Below are 19,008 nucleotides of genomic sequence, written 5' to 3'. Positions count from 1 at the left end.
ACACTTATCTCTCAGAACTGAGCAAGTGGAGAGACGTTCGTTCATCTAGCACCAAGGGAACGGGATGCAGGAGACACTTTTTCTCTGCTTTCTCAGTCTGTTTCCTAGTGCCGGTTTGAAGTTCCTGCAGTTTTCACTGTAAAACCGAGTTGGAGCTAGTACCTCCCCATATATATGTATGGAAAGGAGTTTGCAACTGAAAAGAAACTTTGTGTTCCCAACAAGCTAGGTGAAGGACGGCTTTCACACACACTTATCTCTCAGAACTGAGCAAGTGGAGAGACGTTCGTTCATCTAGCACCAAGGGAACGGGTTGCAGGAGACACTTTTTCTCTGCTTTCTCAGTCTGTTTCCTAGTGCCGGTATGAAGTTCCTGCAGTTTTCACTGTAAAACCGAGTTGGAGCTAGTACCTCCCCATATATATGTATGGAATGCAGTTTGCAACTGAAAAGAAACTTTGTGTTCCCAACAAGCTAGGTGAAGGACGGCTTTCACACACACTTATCTCTCAGAACTGAGCAAGTGGAGAGACGTTCTTTCATCTAGCACCAAGGGAACGGGTTGCAGGAGACACTTTTTCTCTGCTTTCTCAGTCTGTTTCCTAGTGCCGGTTTGAAGTTCCTGCAGTTTTCACTGTCAAACCGAGTTGGAGCTAGTACCTCCCCATATATATGTATGGAATGGAGTTGGCAACTGAAAAGAAACTTTGTGTTCCCAACAAGCTAGGTGAAGGACGGCTTTCACACACACCTATCTCTCAGAACTGAGCAAGTGGAGAGACGTTCGTTCATCTAGCACCAAGGGAACGGGTTGCAAGAGACACTTTTTCTCTGCTTTCTCAGTCTGTTTCCTAGTGCCGGTTTGAAGTTCCTGCAGTTTTCACAGTAAAACCGAGTTGGAGCTAGTACCTCCCCATATATATGTATGGAATGGAGTTTGCAACTGAAAAGAAACTTTGTGTTCCCAACAAGATAGGTGAAGGACGGCTTTCACACACACTTATCTCTCAGAACTGAGCAAGTGGAGAGACGTTCGTTCATCTAGCACCAAGGGAACGGGTTGCAGGAGACACTTTTTCTCTGCTTTCTCAGTCTGTTTCCTAGTGCCGGTTTGAAGTTCCTGCAGTTTTCACTGTAAAACCGAGTTGGAGCTAGTACCTCCCCATATATATGTATGGAATGGAGTTTGCAACTGAAAAGAAACTTTGTGTTCCCAACAAGCTAGGTGAAGGACGGCTTTCACACACACTTATCTCTCAGAACTGAGCAAGTGGAGAGACGTTCGTTCATCTAGCACCAAGGGAACGGGTTGCAGGATACACATTTTCTCTGCTTTCTCAGTCTGTTTCGTAGTGCCGGTTTGAAGTTCCTGCAGTTTTCACTGTAAAACCGAGTTGGAGCTAGTACCTCCCCATATATATGTATGGAATGGAGTTTGCAACTGAAAAGAAACTTTGTGTTCCCAACAAGCTAGGTGAAGTACGGCTTTCACACACACTTATCTCTCAGAACTGAGCAAGTGGAGAGAGGTTCTTTCATCTAGCACCAAGGGAACGGGTAGAAGGAGACACTTTTTCTCTGCTTTCTCAGTCTGTTTCGTAGTGCCGGTTTGAAGTTCCTGCAGTTTTCACTGTAAAACCGAGTTGGAGCTAGTACCTCCCCATATATATGTATGGAATGGAGTTTGCAACTGAAAAGAAACTTTGTGTTCCCAACAAGCTAGGTGAAGGACGGCTTTCACTCACACTTAACTCTCAGAACTGAGCAAGTGGAGAGAAGTTCGTTCATCTAACACCAAGGGAACGGGTTGCAGGAGACACTTTTTCTCTGCTTTCTCAGTCTGTTTCCTAGTGCCGGTTTGAAGTTCCTGCAGTTTTCACTGTAAAACCGAGTTGGAGCTAGTACCTCCCCATATATAAGTATGGAATGGAGTTTGCAACTGAAAAGAAACTGTGTTCCCAACAAGCTAGGTGAAGGACGGCTTTCACACACACTTATCTCTCAGAACTGAGCAAGTGGAGAGACGTTCGTTCATCTAGCAACAAGGGAACGGGTTGCAGGAGACACTTTTTCTCTGCTTTCTCAGTCTGTTTCCTAGTGCCGGTTTGAAGTTCCTGCAGTTTTCACTGTCAAACCGAGTTGCAGCTAGTACCTCCCCATATATATGTATGGAATGGAGTTTGCAACTGAAAAGAAACTTTGTGTTCCCAACAAGCTAGGTGAAGGACGGCTTTCACACACACTTATCTCTCAGAACTGAGCAAGTGGAGAGACGTTCGTTCATCTAGCACCAAGGGAACGGGTTGCAGGAGACACTTTTTCTCTGCTTTCTCAGTCTGTTTCCTAGTGCCGGTTTGAAGTTCCAGCAGTTTTCACTGTAAAACCTAGTTGGAGCTAGTACCTCCCCATATATATGTATGGAATGGAGTTTGCAACTGAAAAGAAACTTTGTGTTCCCAACAAGCTAGGTGAAGGACGGCTTTCACACACACTTATCTCTCAGAACTGAGCAAGTGGAGAGACGTTCGTTCATCTAGCACCAAGGGAACGGGATGCAGGAGACACTTTTTCTCTGCTTTCTCAGTCTGTTTCCTAGTGCCGGTTTGAAGTTCCTGCAGTTTTCACTGTAAAACCGAGTTGGAGCTAGTACCTCCCCATATATATGTATGGAAAGGAGTTTGCAACTGAAAAGAAACTTTGTGTTCCCAACAAGCTAGGTGAAGGACGGCTTTCACACACACTTATCTCTCAGAACTGAGCAAGTGGAGAGACGTTCGTTCATCTAGCACCAAGGGAACGGGTTGCAGGAGACACTTTTTCTCTGCTTTCTCAGTCTGTTTCCTAGTGCCGGTATGAAGTTCCTGCAGTTTTCACTGTAAAACCGAGTTGGAGCTAGTACCTCCCCATATATATGTATGGAATGCAGTTTGCAACTGAAAAGAAACTTTGTGTTCCCAACAAGCTAGGTGAAGGACGGCTTTCACACACACTTATCTCTCAGAACTGAGCAAGTGGAGAGACGTTCTTTCATCTAGCACCAAGGGAACGGGTTGCAGGAGACACTTTTTCTCTGCTTTCTCAGTCTGTTTCCTAGTGCCGGTTTGAAGTTCCTGCAGTTTTCACTGTCAAACCGAGTTGGAGCTAGTACCTCCCCATATATATGTATGGAATGGAGTTGGCAACTGAAAAGAAACTTTGTGTTCCCAACAAGCTAGGTGAAGGACGGCTTTCACACACACCTATCTCTCAGAACTGAGCAAGTGGAGAGACGTTCGTTCATCTAGCACCAAGGGAACGGGTTGCAAGAGACACTTTTTCTCTGCTTTCTCAGTCTGTTTCCTAGTGCCGGTTTGAAGTTCCTGCAGTTTTCAGTGTAAAACCGAGTTGGAGCTAGTACCTCCCCATATATAAGTATGGAATTTAGTTTGCAACTGAAAAGAAACTTTGTGTTCCCAACAAGCTAGGTGAAGGACGGCTTTCACACACACTTATCTCTCAGAACTGAGCAAGTGGAGAGACGTTCGTTCATCTAGCATCGAGGGAAAGGGTTGCAGTAGACACTTTTTCTCTGCTTTCTCAGTCTGTTTCCTAGTGCCGGTTTGAAGTTCCTGCAGTTTTCACTGTAAAACCGAGTTGGAGCTAGTACCTCCCCATATATATGTATGGAATGGAGTTTGCAACTGAAAAGAAACTTTGTGTTCCCAACAAGCTAGGTGAAGGACGGCTTTCACACACACTTATCTCTCAGAACTGAGCAAGTGGAGAGACGTTCGTTCATCTAGCATCAAGGGAAAGGGTTGCAGTAGACACTTTTTCTCTGCTTTCTCAGTCTGTTTCCTAGTGCCGGTTTGAAGTTCCTGCAGTTTTCACTGTAAAACCGAGTTGGAGCTAGTACCTCCCCATATATATGTATGGAATGGAGTTTGCAACTGAAAAGAAACTTTGTGTTCCCAACAAGCTAGGTGAAGGACGGCTTTCACACACACTTATCTCTCAGAACTGAGGAAGTGGAGAGACGTTCGTTCATCTAGCACCAAGGGAACGTGTTGCAGTGGACACTGTTTCTCTGCTTTTTCAGTCTGTTTCCTAGTGCCGGTTTGAAGTTCCTGCAGTTTTCACTGTCAAACAGAGTTGGAGCTTGTACCTCCCCATATATATGTATGGAATGGAGTTTGCAACTGAAAAGAAACTTTGTGTTCCCAACAAGCTAGGTGAAGGACGGCTTTCACACACACTTATCTCTCAGAACTGAGCAAGTGGAGAGACGTTCGTTCATCTAGCACCAAGGGAACCGGTGGCAGGAGACACTTTTTCTCTGCTTTCTCAGTCTGTTTCCTAGTGCCGGTTTGAAGTTCCTGCAGTTTTCACTGTAAAACCGAGTTGGAGCTAGTACCTCCCCATATATATGTATGGAATGGAGTTTGCAACTGAAAAGAAACTTTGTGTTCCCAACAAGCTAGGTGAAGGACGGCTTTCAATCACACTTAACTCTCAGAACTGAGCAAGTGGAGAGAAGTTCGTTCATCTAACACCAAGGGAACGGGTTGCAGGAGACACTTTTTCTCTGCTTTCTAAGTCTGTTTCCTAGTGCCGGTTTGAAGTTCCTGCAGTTTTCACTGTAAAACCGAGTTGGAGCTAGTACCTCCCCATATATAAGTATGGAATGGAGTTTGCAACTGAAAAGAAACTTTGTGTTCCCAACAAGCTAGGTGAAGGACGGCTTTCACACACACTTATCTCTCAGAACTGAGCAAGTGGAGAGACGTTCGTTCATCTAGCAACAAGGGAACGGGTTGCAGGAGACACTTTTTCTCTGCTTTCTCAGTCTGTTTCCTAGTGCCGGTTTGAAGTTCCTGCAGTTTTCACTGTCAAACCGAGTTGCAGCTAGTACCTCCCCATATATATGTATGGAATGGAGTTTGCAACTGAAAAGAAACTTTGTGTTCCCAACAAGCTAGGTGAAGGACGGCTTTCACACACACTTATCTCTCAGAACTGAGCAAGTGGAGAGACGTTCGTTCATCTAGCACCAAGGGAACGGGTTGCAGGAGACACTTTTTCTCTGCTTTCTCAGTCTGTTTCCTAGTGCCGGTTTGAAGTTCCAGCAGTTTTCACTGTAAAACCGAGTTGGAGCTAGTACCTCCCCATATATATGTATGGAATGGAGTTTGCAACTGAAAAGAAACTTTGTGTTCCCAACAAGCTAGGTGAAGGACGGCTTTCACACACACTTATCTCTCAGAACTGAGCAAGTGGAGAGACGTTCGTTCATCTAGCACCAAGGGAACGGGATGCAGGAGACACTTTTTCTCTGCTTTCTCAGTCTGTTTCCTAGTGCCGGTTTGAAGTTCCTGCAGTTTTCACTGTAAAACCGAGTTGGAGCTAGTACCTCCCCATATATATGTATGGAAAGGAGTTTGCAACTGAAAAGAAACTTTGTGTTCCCAACAAGCTAGGTGAAGGACGGCTTTCACACACACTTATCTCTCAGAACTGAGCAAGTGGAGAGACGTTCGTTCATCTAGCACCAAGGGAACGGGTTGCAGGAGACACTTTTTCTCTGCTTTCTCAGTCTGTTTCCTAGTGCCGGTTTGAAGTTCCTGCAGTTTTCACTGTAAAACCGAGTTGGAGCTAGTACCTCCCCATATATATGTATGGAATGGAGTTTGCAACTGAAAAGAAACTTTGTGTTCCCAACAAGCTAGGTGAAGGACGGCTTTCACACACACTTATCTCTCAGAACTGAGCAAGTGGAGAGACGTTCTTTCATCTAGCACCAAGGGAACGGGTTGCAGGAGACACTTTTTCTCTGCTTTCTCAGTCTGTTTCCTAGTGCCGGTTTGAAGTTCCTGCAGTTTTCACTGTCAAACCGAGTTGGAGCTAGTACCTCCCCATATATATGTATGGAATGGAGTTGGCAACTGAAAAGAAACTTTGTGTTCCCAACAAGCTAGGTGAAGGACGGCTTTCACACACACCTATCTCTCAGAACTGAGCAAGTGGAGAGACGTTCGTTCATCTAGCACCAAGGGAACGGGTTGCAGGAGACACTTTTTCTCTGCTTTCTCAGTCTGTTTCCTAGTGCCGGTTTGAAGTTCCTGCAGTTTTCAGTGTAAAACCGAGTTGGAGCTAGTACCTCCCCATATATAAGTATGGAATTGAGTTTGCAACTGAAAAGAAACTTTGTGTTCCCAACAAGCTAGGTGAAGGACGGCTTTCACACACACTTATCTCTCAGAACTGAGCAAGTGGAGAGACGTTCGTTCATCTAGCATCGAGGGAAAGGGTTGCAGTAGACACTTTTTCTCTGCTTTCTCAGTCTGTTTCCTAGTGCCGGTTTGAAGTTCCTGCAGTTTTCACTGTAAAACCGAGTTGGAGCTAGTACCTCCCCATATATATGTATGGAATGGAGTTTGCAACTGAAAAGAAACTTTGTGTTCCCAACAAGCTAGGTGAAGGACGGCTTTCACACACACTTATCTCTCAGAACTGAGCAAGTGGAGAGACGTTCGTTCATCTAGCATCAAGGGAAAGGGTTGCAGTAGACACTTTTTCTCTGCTTTCTCAGTCTGTTTCCTAGTGCCGGTTTGAAGTTCCTGCAGTTTTCACTGTAAAACCGAGTTGGAGCTAGTACCTCCCCATATATATGTATGGAATGGAGTTTGCAACTGAAAAGAAACTTTGTGTTCCCAACAAGCTAGGTGAAGGACGGCTTTCACACACACTTATCTCTCAGAACTGAGGAAGTGGAGAGACGTTCGTTCATCTAGCACCAAGGGAACGTGTTGCAGTGGACACTGTTTCTCTGCTTTTTCAGTCTGTTTCCTAGTGCCGGTTTGAAGTTCCTGCAGTTTTCACTGTCAAACAGAGTTGGAGCTTGTACCTCCCCATATATATGTATGGAATGGAGTTTGCAACTGAAAAGAAACTTTGTGTTCCCAACAAGCAAGGTGAAGGACGGCTTTCACACACACTTATCTCTCAGAACTGAGCAAGTGGAGAGACGTTCGTTCATCTAGCACCAAGGGAACCGGTGGCAGGAGACACTTTTTCTCTGCTTTCTCAGTCTGTTTCCTAGTGCCGGTTTGAAGTTCCTGCAGTTTTCACTGTAAAACCGAGTTGGAGCTAGTACCTCCCCATATATATGTATGGAATGGAGTTTGCAACTGAAAAGAAACTTTGTGTTCCCAACAAGCAAGGTGAAGGACGGCTTTCACACACACTTATCTCTCAGAACTGAGCAATTGGAGAGACGTTCGTTCATCTAGCACCAATGGAACGTTTTGCAGGAGACACTTTTTCTCTGCTTTCTCAGTATGTTTCCTACTGCCGGTTTGATGTTCCTGCAGTTTTCACTGTAAAATCGAGTTGGAGCTAGCACCTCCCCATATATATGTATGGAATGGAGTTTGCAACTGAAAAGAATCTTTGTGTTCCCAACAAGCTAGGTGAAGGACGGCTTTCACACACACTTATCTCTCAGAACTGAGGAAGTGGAGAGACGTTCGTTCATCTAGCACCAAGGGAACGTGTTGCAGGGGACACTGTTTCTCTGCTTTCTCAGTCTGTTTCCTAGTGCCGGTTTGAAGTTCCTGCAGTTTTCACTGTAAAACCGAGTTGGAGCTAGTACCTCCCCATATATAATTATGGAATGGAGTTTGCAACTGAAAAGAAACTTTGTGTTCCCAACAAGCTAGGTGAAGGACGGCTTTCACACACACTTATCTCTCAGAACTGAGCAAGTGGAGAGACGTTCGTTCATCTAGCACCAAGTGAACGGGTTGCAGGAGACACTTTTTCTCTGCTTTCTCAGTCTGTTTCCTATTGCCGGTTTGAAGTTCCTGCAGTTTTCACTGTAAAACCGAGTTGGAGCTAGTACCTCCCCATATATATGTATGGAATGGAGTTTGCAACTGAAAAGAAACTTTGTGTTCCCAACAATCTAGTTGAAGGACGGCTTTCACACACACTTATCTCTCAGAACTGAGCAAGTGGAGAGACGTTCGTTCATCTAGCACCAAGGGAACGGGTTGCAGGAGACACTTTTTCTCTGCTTTCTCAGTCTGCTTCCTAGTGCCGGTTTGAAGTTCCTGCAGTTTTCACTGTAAAACCGAGTTGGAGCTAGTACCTCCCCATATATATGTATGGAATGGAGTTTGCAACTGAAAAGAAACTTTGTGTTCCCAACAAGCAAGGTGAAGGACGGCTTTCACACACACTTATCTCTCAGAACTGAGCAAGTGGAGAGACGTTCGTTCATCTAGCACCAAGGGAACCGGTGGCAGGAGACACTTTTTCTCTGCTTTCTCAGTCTGTTTCCTAGTGCCGGTTTGAAGTTCCTGCAGTTTTCACTGTAAAACCGAGTTGGAGCTAGTACCTCCCCATATATATGTATGGAATGGAGTTTGCAACTGAAAAGAAACTTTGTGTTCCCAACAAGCTAGGTGAAGGACGGCTTTCACACCCACTTATCTCTCAGAACTGAGCAAGTGGAGAGACGTTCGTTCATCTAGCACCAAGGGAACGGGTTGCAGGATACACATTTTCTCTGCTTTCTCAGTCTGTTTCGTAGTGCCGGTTTGAAGTTCCTGCAGTTTTCACTGTAAAACCGAGTTGGAGCTAGTACCTCCCCATATATATGTATGGAATGGAGTTTGCAACTGAAAAGAAACTTTGTGTTCCCAACAAGCTAGGTGAAGTACGGCTTTCACACACACTTATCTCTCAGAACTGAGCAAGTGGAGAGAGGTTCTTTCATCTAGCACCAAGGGAACGGGTTGCAGGAGACACTTTTTCTCTGCTTTCTCAGTCTGTTTCCTAGTGCCGGTTTGAAGTTCCTGCAGTTTTCACTGTAAAACCGAGTTGGAGCTAGTACCTCCCCATATATATGTATGGAATGGAGTTTGCAACTGAAAAGAAACTTTGTGTTCCCAACAAGCTAGGTGAAGGACGGCTTTCACTCACACTTAACTCTCAGAACTGAGCAAGTGGAGAGAAGTTCGTTCATCTAACACCAAGGGAACGGGTTGCAGGAGACACTTTTTCTCTGCTTTCTCAGTCTGTTTCCTAGTGCCGGTTTGAAGTTCCTGCAGTTTTCACTGTAAAACCGAGTTGGAGCTAGTACCTCCCCATATATAAGTATGGAATGGAGTTTGCAACTGAAAAGAAACTTTGTGTTCCCAACAAGCTAGGTGAAGGACGGCTTTCACTCACACTTATCTCTCAGAACTGAGCAAGTGGAGAGACGTTCGTTCATCTAGCAACAAGGGAACGGGTTGCAGGAGACACTTTTTCTCTGCTTTCTCAGTCTGTTTCCTATTGCCGGTTTGAAGTTCCTGCAGTTTTCACTGTAAAACCGAGTTGGAGCTAGTACCTCCCCATATATATGTATGGAATGGAGTTTGCAACTGAAAAGAAACTTTGTGTTCCCAACAATCTAGTTGAAGGACGGCTTTCACACACACTTATCTCTCAGAACTGAGCAAGTGGAGAGACGTTCGTTCATCTAGCACCAAGGGAACGGGTTGCAGGAGACACTTTTTCTCTGCTTTCTCAGTCTGCTTCCTAGTGCCGGTTTGAAGTTCCTGCAGTTTTCACTGTAAAACCGAGTTGGAGCTAGTACCTCCCCATATATATGTATGGAATGGAGTTTGCAACTGAAAAGAAACTTTGTGTTCCCAACAAGCAAGGTGAAGGACGGCTTTCACACACACTTATCTCTCAGAACTGAGCAAGTGGAGAGACGTTCGTTCATCTAGCACCAAGGGAACCGGTGGCAGGAGACACTTTTTCTCTGCTTTCTCAGTCTGTTTCCTAGTGCCGGTTTGAAGTTCCTGCAGTTTTCACTGTAAAACCGAGTTGGAGCTAGTACCTCCCCATATATATGTATGGAATGGAGTTTGCAACTGAAAAGAAACTTTGTGTTCCCAACAAGCTAGGTGAAGGACGGCTTTCACACCCACTTATCTCTCAGAACTGAGCAAGTGGAGAGACGTTCGTTCATCTAGCACCAAGGGAACGGGTTGCAGTATACACATTTTCTCTGCTTTCTCAGTCTGTTTCGTAGTGCCGGTTTGAAGTTCCTGCAGTTTTCACTGTAAAACCGAGTTGGAGCTAGTACCTCCCCATATATATGTATGGAATGGAGTTTGCAACTGAAAAGAAACTTTGTGTTCCCAACAAGCTAGGTGAAGTACGGCTTTCACACACACTTATCTCTCAGAACTGAGCAAGTGGAGAGAGGTTCTTTCATCTAGCACCAAGGGAACGGGTTGCAGGAGACACTTTTTCTCTGCTTTCTCAGTCTGTTTCCTAGTGCCGGTTTGAAGTTCCTGCAGTTTTCACTGTAAAACCGAGTTGGAGCTAGTACCTCCCCATATATATGTATGGAATGGAGTTTGCAACTGAAAAGAAACTTTGTGTTCCCAACAAGCTAGGTGAAGGACGGCTTTCACTCACACTTAACTCTCAGAACTGAGCAAGTGGAGAGAAGTTCGTTCATCTAACACCAAGGGAACGGGTTGCAGGAGACACTTTTTCTCTGCTTTCTCAGTCTGTTTCCTAGTGCCGGTTTGAAGTTCCTGCAGTTTTCACTGTAAAACCGAGTTGGAGCTAGTACCTCCCCATATATAAGTATGGAATGGAGTTTGCAACTGAAAAGAAACTTTGTGTTCCCAACAAGCTAGGTGAAGGACGGCTTTCACTCACACTTATCTCTCAGAACTGAGCAAGTGGAGAGACGTTCGTTCATCTAGCAACAAGGGAACGGGTTGCAGGAGACACTTTTTCTCTGCTTTCTCAGTCTGTTTCCTAGTGCCGGTTTGAAGTTCCTGCAGTTTTCACTGTCAAACCGAGTTGCAGCTAGTACCTCCCCATATATATGTATGGAATGGAGTTTGCAACTGAAAAGAAACTTTGTGTTCCCAACAAGCTAGGTGAAGGACGGCTTTCACACACACTTATCTCTCAGAACTGAGCAAGTGGAGAGACGTTCGTTCATCTAGCACCAAGGGAACGGGTTGCAGGAGACACTTTTTCTCTGCTTTCTCAGTCTGTTTCCTAGTGCCGGTTTGAAGTTCCAGCAGTTTTCACTGTAAAACCGAGTTGGAGCTAGTACCTCCCCATATATATGTATGGAATGGAGTTTGCAACTGAAAAGAAACTTTGTGTTCCCAACAAGCTAGGTGAAGGACGGCTTTCACACACACTTATCTCTCAGAACTGAGCAAGTGGAGAGACGTTCGTTCATCTAGCACCAAGGGAACGGGATGCAGGAGACACTTTTTCTCTGCTTTCTCAGTCTGTTTCCTAGTGCCGGTTTGAAGTTCCTGCAGTTTTCACTGTAAAACCGAGTTGGAGCTAGTACCACCCCATATATATGTATGGAAAGGAGTTTGCAACTGAAAAGAAACTTTGTGTTCCCAACAAGCTAGGTGAAGGGCGGCTTTCACACACACTTATCTCTCAGAACTGAGCAAGTGGAGAGACGTTCGTTCATCTAGCACCAAGGGAACGGGTTGCAGGAGACACTTTTTCTCTGCTTTCTCAGTCTGTTTCCTAGTGCCGGTTTGAAGTTCCTGCAGTTTTCACTGTAAAACCGAGTTGGAGCTAGTACCTCCCCATATATATGTATGGAATGCAGTTTGCAACTGAAAAGAAACTTTGTGTTCCCAACAAGCTAGGTGAAGGACGGCTTTCACACACACTTATCTCTCAGAACTGAGCAAGTGGAGAGACGTTCTTTCATCTAGCACCGAGGGAACGGGTTGCAGGAGACACTTTTTCTCTGCTTTCTCAGTCTGTTTCCTAGTGCCGGTTTGAAGTTCCTGCAGTTTTCACTGTCAAACCGAGTTGGAGCTAGTACCTCCCCATATATATGTATGGAATGGAGTTGGCAACTGAAAAGAAACTTTGTGTTCCCAACAAGCTAGGTGAAGGACGGCTTTCACACACACCTATCTCTCAGAACTGAGCAAGTGGAGAGACGTTCGTTCATCTAGCACCAAGGGAACGGGTTGCAGGAGACACTATTTCTCTGCTTTCTCAGTCTGTTTCCTAGTGCCGGTTTGAAGTTCCTGCAGTTTTCAGTGTAAAACCGAGTTGGAGCTAGTACCTCCCCATATATAAGTATGGAATTGAGTTTGCAACTGAAAAGAAACTTTGTGTTCCCAACAAGCTAGGTGAAGGACGGCTTTCACACACACTTATCTCTCAGAACTGAGCAAGTGGAGAGACGTTCGTTCATCTAGCATCGAGGGAAAGGGTTGCAGTAGACACTTTTTCTCTGCTTTCTCAGTCTGTTTCCTAGTGCCGGTTTGAAGTTCCTGCAGTTTTCACTGTAAAACCGAGTTGGAGCTAGTACCTCCCCATATATATGTATGGAATGGAGTTTGCAACTGAAAAGAAACTTTGTGTTCCCAACAAGCTAGGTGAAGGACGGCTTTCACACACACTTATCTCTCAGAACTGAGCAAGTGGAGAGACGTTCGATCATCTAGCATCAAGGGAAAGGGTTGCAGTAGACACTTTTTCTCTGCTTTCTCAGTCTGTTTCCTAGTGCCGGTTTGAAGTTCCTGCAGTTTTCACTGTAAAACCGAGTTGGAGCTAGTACCTCCCCTTATATATGTATGGAATGGAGTTTGCAACTGAAAAGAAACTTTGTGTTCCCAACAAGCTAGGTGAAGGACGGCTTTCACACACACTTATCTCTCAGAACTGAGCAAGTGGAGAGACGTTCGTTCATCTAGCACCAAGGGAACGTGTTGCAGTGGACACTGTTTCTCTGCTTTTTCAGTCTGTTTCCTAGTGCCGGTTTGAAGTTCCTGCAGTTTTCACTGTCAAACAGAGTTGGAGCTTGTACCTCCCCATATATATGTATGGAATGGAGTTTGCAACTGAAAAGAAACTTTGTGTTCCCAACAAGCAAGGTGAAGGACGGCTTTCACACACACTTATCTCTCAGAACTGAGCAAGTGGAGAGACGTTCGTTCATCTAGCACCAAGGGAACCGGTGGCAGGAGACACTTTTTCTCTGCTTTCTCAGTCTGTTTCCTAGTGCCGGTTTGAAGTTCCTGCAGTTTTCACTGTAAAACCGAGTTGGAGCTAGTACCTCCCCATATATATGTATGGAATGGAGTTTGCAACTGAAAAGAAACTTTGTGTTCCCAACAAGCAATGTGAAGGACGGCTTTCACACACACTTATCTCTCAGAACTGAGCAATTGGAGAGACGTTCGTTCATCTAGCACCAATGGAACGTTTTGCAGGAGACACTTTTTCTCTGCTTTCTCAGTCTGTTTCCTATTGCCGGTTTGATGTTCCTGCAGTTTTCACTGTAAAATCGAGTTGGAGCTAGCACCTCCCCATATATATGTATGGAATGGAGTTTGCAACTGAAAAGAATCTTTGTGTTCCCAACAAGCTAGGTGAAGGACGGCTTTCACACACACTTATCTCTCAGAACTGAGGAAGTGGAGAGACGTTCGTTCATCTAGCACCAAGGGAACGTGTTGCAGGGGACACTGTTTCTCTGCTTTCTCAGTCTGTTTCCTAGTGCCGGTTTGAAGTTCCTGCAGTTTTCACTGTAAAACCGAGTTGGAGCTAGTACCTCCCCATATATATGTATGGAATGGAGTTTGCAACTGAAAAGAAACTTTGTGTTCCCAACAAGCTAGGTGAAGGACGGCTTTCACACCCACTTATCTCTCAGAACTGAGCAAGTGGAGAGACGTTCGTTCATCTAGCACCAATGGAACGGGTTGCAGGAGACACTTTTTCTCTGCTTTCTCAGTCTGTTTCCTATTGCCGGTTTGATGTTCCTGCAGTTTTCACTGTAAAATCGAGTTGGAGCTAGCACCTCCCCATATATATGTATGGAATGGAGTTTGCAACTGAAAAGAATCTTTGTGTTCCCAACAAGCTAGGTGAAGGACGGCTTTCACATACAGTTATCTCTCAGAACTGAGCAAGTGGAGAGACGTTCGTTCATCTAGCACCAAGGGAACGGGTTGCAGGAGACACTTTTTCTCTGCTTTCTCAGTCTGTTTCCTAGTGCCGGTTTGAAGTTCCTGCAGTTTTCACTGTAAAACCGAGTTGGAGCTAGTACCTCCCCATATATATGTATGGAATGGAGTTTGCAACTGAAAAGAAACTTTGTGTTCCCAACAAGCTAGGTGAAGTACGGCTTTCACACACACTTATCTCTCAGAACTGAGCAAGTGGAGAGAGGTTCTTTCATCTAGCACCAAGGGAACGGGTAGAAGGAGACACTTTTTCTCTGCTTTCTCAGTCTGTTTCCTAGTGCCGGTTTGAAGTTCCTGCAGTTTTCACTGTAAAACCGAGTTGGAGCTAGTACCTCCCCATATATATGTATGGAATGGAGTTTGCAACTGAAAAGAAACTTTGTGTTCCCAACAAGCTAGGTGAAGGACGGCTTTCACTCACACTTAACTCTCAGAACTGAGCAAGTGGAGAGAATTTCGTTCATCTAACACCAAGGGAACGGGTTGCAGGAGACACTTTTTCTCTGCTTTCTCAGTCTGTTTCCTAGTGCCGGTTTGAAGTTCCTGCAGTTTTCACTGTAAAACCGAGTTGGAGCTAGTACCTCCCCATATATAAGTATGGAATGGAGTTTGCAACTGAAAAGAAACTTTGTGTTCCCAACAAGCTAGGTGAAGGACGGCTTTCACACACACTTATCTCTCAGAACTGAGCAAGTGGAGAGACGTTCGTTCATCTAGCAACAAGGGAACGGGTTGCAGGAGACACTTTTTCTCTGCTTTCTCAGTCTGTTTCCTATTGCCAGTTTGAAGTTCCTGCAGTTTTCACTGTCAAACCGAGTTGCAGCTAGTACCTCCCCATATATATGTATGGAATGGAGTTTGCAACTGAAAAGAAACTTTGTGTTCCCAACAAGCTAGGTGAAGGACGGCTTTGACACACACTTATCTCTCAGAACTGAGCAAGTGGAGAGACGTTCGTTCATCTAGCACCAAGGGAACGGGTTGCAGGAGACACTTTTTCTCTGCTTTCTCAGTCTGTTTCCTAGTGCCGGTTTGAAGTTCCTGCAGTTTTCACTGTAAAACCGAGTTGGAGCTAGTACCTCCCCATATATATGTATGGAATGGAGTTTGCAACTGAAAAGAAACTTTGTGTTCCCAACAAGCTAGGTGAAGGACGGCTTTCACTCACACTTAACTCTCAGAACTGAGCAAGTGGAGAGAATTTCGTTCATCTAACACCAAGGGAACGGGTTGCAGGAGACACTTTTTCTCTGCTTTCTCAGTCTGTTTCCTAGTGCCGGTTTGAAGTTCCTGCAGTTTTCACTGTAAAACCGAGTTGGAGCTAGTACCTCCCCATATATAAGTATGGAATGGAGTTTGCAACTGAAAAGAAACTTTGTGTTCCCAACAAGCTAGGTGAAGGACGGCTTTCACACACACTTATCTCTCAGAACTGAGCAAGTGGAGAGACGTTCGTTCATCTAGCAACAAGGGAACGGGTTGCAGGAGACACTTTTTCTCTGCTTTCTCAGTCTGTTTCCTAGTGCCGGTTTGAAGTTCCTGCAGTTTTCACTGTCAAACCGAGTTGCAGCTAGTACCTCCCCATATATATGTATGGAATGGAGTTTGCAACTGAAAAGAAACTTTGTGTTCCCAACAAGCTAGGTGAAGGACGGCTTTCACACACACTTATCTCTCAGAACTGAGCAAGTGGAGAGACGTTCGTTCATCTAGCACCAAGGGAACGGGTTGCAGGAGACACTTTTTCTCTGCTTTCTCAGTCTGTTTCCTAGTGCCGGTTTGAAGTTCCAGCAGTTTTCACTGTAAAACCGAGTTGGAGCTAGTACCTCCCCATATATATGTATGGAATGGAGTTTGCAACTGAAAAGAAACTTTGTGTTCCCAACAAGCTAGGTGAAGTACGGCTTTCACACACACTTATCTCTCAGAACTGAGCAAGTGGAGAGACGTTCGTTCATCTAGCACCAAGGGAACGGGTTTCAGGAGACACTTTTTCTCTGCTTTCTCAGTCTGTTTCCTAGTGCCGGTTTGAAATTCCTGCAGTTTTCACTGTAAAACCGAGTTGGAGCTAGTACCTCCCCATATATATGTATGGAAAGGAGTTTGCAACTGAAAAGAAACTTTGTGTTCCCAACAAGCTAGGTGAAGGACGGCTTTCACACACACTTATCTCTCAGAACTGAGCAAGTGGAGAGACGTTCGTTCATCTAGCATCAAGGGAACGGGTTGCAGGAGATACTTTTTCTCTGCTTTCTCAGTCTGTTTCCTAGTGCCGGTTTGAAGTTCCTGCAGTTTTCACTGTAAAACCGAGTTGGAGCTAGTACCTCCCCATATATATGTATGGAATGCAGTTTGCAACTGAAAAGAAACTTTGTGTTCCCAACAAGCTAGGTGAAGGACGGCTTTCACACACACTTATCTCTCAGAACTGAGCAAGTGGAGAGACGTTCTTTCATCTAGCATCAAGGGAACGGGTTGCAGGAGACACTTTTTCTCTGCATTCTCAGTCTGTTTCCTAGTGCCGGTTTGAAGTTCCTGCAGTTTTCACTGTCAAACCGAGTTGGAGCTAGTACCTCCCCATATATACGTATGGAATGGATTTGGCAACTGAAAAGAAACTTTGTGTTCCCAACAAGCTAGGTGAAGGACGGCTTTCACACACACCTATCTCTCAGAACTGAGCAAGTGGAGAGACGTTCGTTCATCTAGCACCAAGGGAACGGGTTGCAGGAGACACTTTTTCTCTGCTTTCTCAGTCTGTTTCCTAGTGCCGGTTTGAAGTTCCTGCAGTTTTCAGTGTAAAACCGAGTTGGAGCTAGTACCTCCCCATATATAAGTATGGAATTGAGTTTGCAACTGAAAAGAAACTTTGTGTTCCCAACAAGCTAGGTGAAGGACGGCTTTCACACACACTTATCTCTCAGAACTGAGCAAGTGGAGAGACGTTCGTTCATCTAGCATCAAGGGAAAGGGTTGCAGTAGACACTTTTTCTCTGCTTTCTCAGTCTGTTTCCTAGTGCCGGTTTGAAGTTCCTGCAGTTTTCACTGTAAAACCGAGTTGGAGCTAGTACCTCCCCATATATATGTATGGAATGGAGTTTGCAACTGAAAAGAAACTTTGTGTTCCCAACAAGCTAGGTGAAGGACGGCTTTCACACACACTTATCTCTCAGAACTGAGCAAGTGGAGAGACGTTCGTTCATCTAGCACCAAGGGAACGGGATGCAGGAGACACTTTTTCTCTGCTTTCTCAGTCTGTTTCCTATTGCCGGTTTTATGTTCCTGCAGTTTTCACTGTAAAATTGAGTTGGAGCTAGCACCTCCCCAAATATATGTATGGAATGGAGTTTGCAACTGAAAAGAATCTTTGTGTTCCCAACAAGCTAGGTGAAGGACGGCTTTCACACACACTTATCTCTCAGAACTGAGCAAGTGGAGAGACGTTCGTTCATCTAGCACCAAGGGAACGGGATGCAGGAGACACTTTTTCTCTGCTTTCTCAGTCTGTTTCCTATTGCCGGTTTTATGTTCCTGCAGTTTTCACTGTAAAATCGAGTTGGAGCTAGCACCTCCCCAAATATATGTATGGAATGGAGTTTGCAACTGAAAAGAATCTTTGTGTTCCCAACAAGCTAGGTGAAGGGCGGCTTTCACACACACTTATCTCTCAGAACTTAGCAAGTGGAGAGACGTTCGTTCATCTAGCACCAAGGGAACGGGTTGCAGGAGACACTTTTTCTCTGCTTTCTCAGTCTGTTTCCTAGTGCCGGTTTGAAGTTCCTGCAGTTTTCACTGTAAAACCGAGTTGGAGCTAGTACCTCCCCATATATAAGTATGGAATGGAGTTTGCAACTGAAAAGAAACTTTGTGTTCCCAACAAGCTAGGTGAAGGACGGCTTTCACACACACTTATCTCTCAGAACTGAGGAAGTGGAGAGACGTTCGTTCATCTAGCACCAAGGGAACGGGTTGCAGGGGACACTGTTTCTCTGCTTTCTCAGTCTGTTTCCTAGTGCCGGTTTGAAGTTCCTGCAGTTTTCACTGTCAAACAGAGTTGGAGCTTGTACCTCCCCATATATATGTATGGAATGGAGTTTGCAACTGAAAAGAAACTTTGTGTTCCCAAAAAGCTAGGTGAAGGACGGCTTTCACACACACCTATCTCTCAGAACTGAGCAAGTGGAGAGACGTTCTTTCATCTAGCACCAAGGGAACGGGTTGCAGGAGACACTTTTTCTCTGCTTTCTCAGTCTGTTTCCTAGTGCCGGTTTGAAGTTCCTGCAGTTTTCACTGTAAAACCGAGTTGGAGCTAGTACCTCCCCATATATAAGTATGGAATTGAGTTTGCAACTGAAAAGAAACTTTGTGTTCCCAACAATCTAGGTGAAGGACGGCTTTCACACACACTTATCTCTCAGAACTGAGCAAGTGGAGAGACGTTCGTTCATCTAGCACCAAGTGAACGGGTTGCAGGAGACACTTTTTCTCTGCTTTCTCAGTCTGTTTCCTAGTGCCGGTTTGAAGTTCCTGCAGTTTTCACTGTAAAACCGAGTTGGAGCTAGTACCTCCCCATATATATGTATTGAATGGAGTTTGCAACTGAAAAGAAACTTTGTGTTCCCAACAATCTAGGTGAAGGACGGCTTTCACACACACTTATCTCTCAGAACTGAGCAATTGGAGAGACGTTCGTTCATCTAGCACCAAGGGAACGGGTTGCAGGAGACACTTTTTCTCTGCTTTCTCAGTCTGCTTCCTAGTGCCGGTTTGATGTTCCTGCAGTTTTCACTGTAAAACCGAGTTGGAGCTAGTACCTCCCCATATATATGTATGGAATGGAGTTTGCAACTGAAAAGAAAATTTGTGTTCCCAACAAGCAAGGTGAAGGACGGCTTTCACACACACTTATCTCTCAGAACTGAGCAAGTGGAGAGACGTTCGTTCATCTAGCACCAAGGGAACCGGTGGCAGGAGACACTTTTTCTCT

The sequence above is a fragment of the Camelus bactrianus genome, chromosome 1, assembly GCF_048773025.1.
Source record: "Camelus bactrianus isolate YW-2024 breed Bactrian camel chromosome 1, ASM4877302v1, whole genome shotgun sequence".
Classification (NCBI taxonomy): Eukaryota; Metazoa; Chordata; class Mammalia; order Artiodactyla; family Camelidae; genus Camelus; species Camelus bactrianus.
This window is presented reverse-complemented; position numbering follows the sequence as displayed.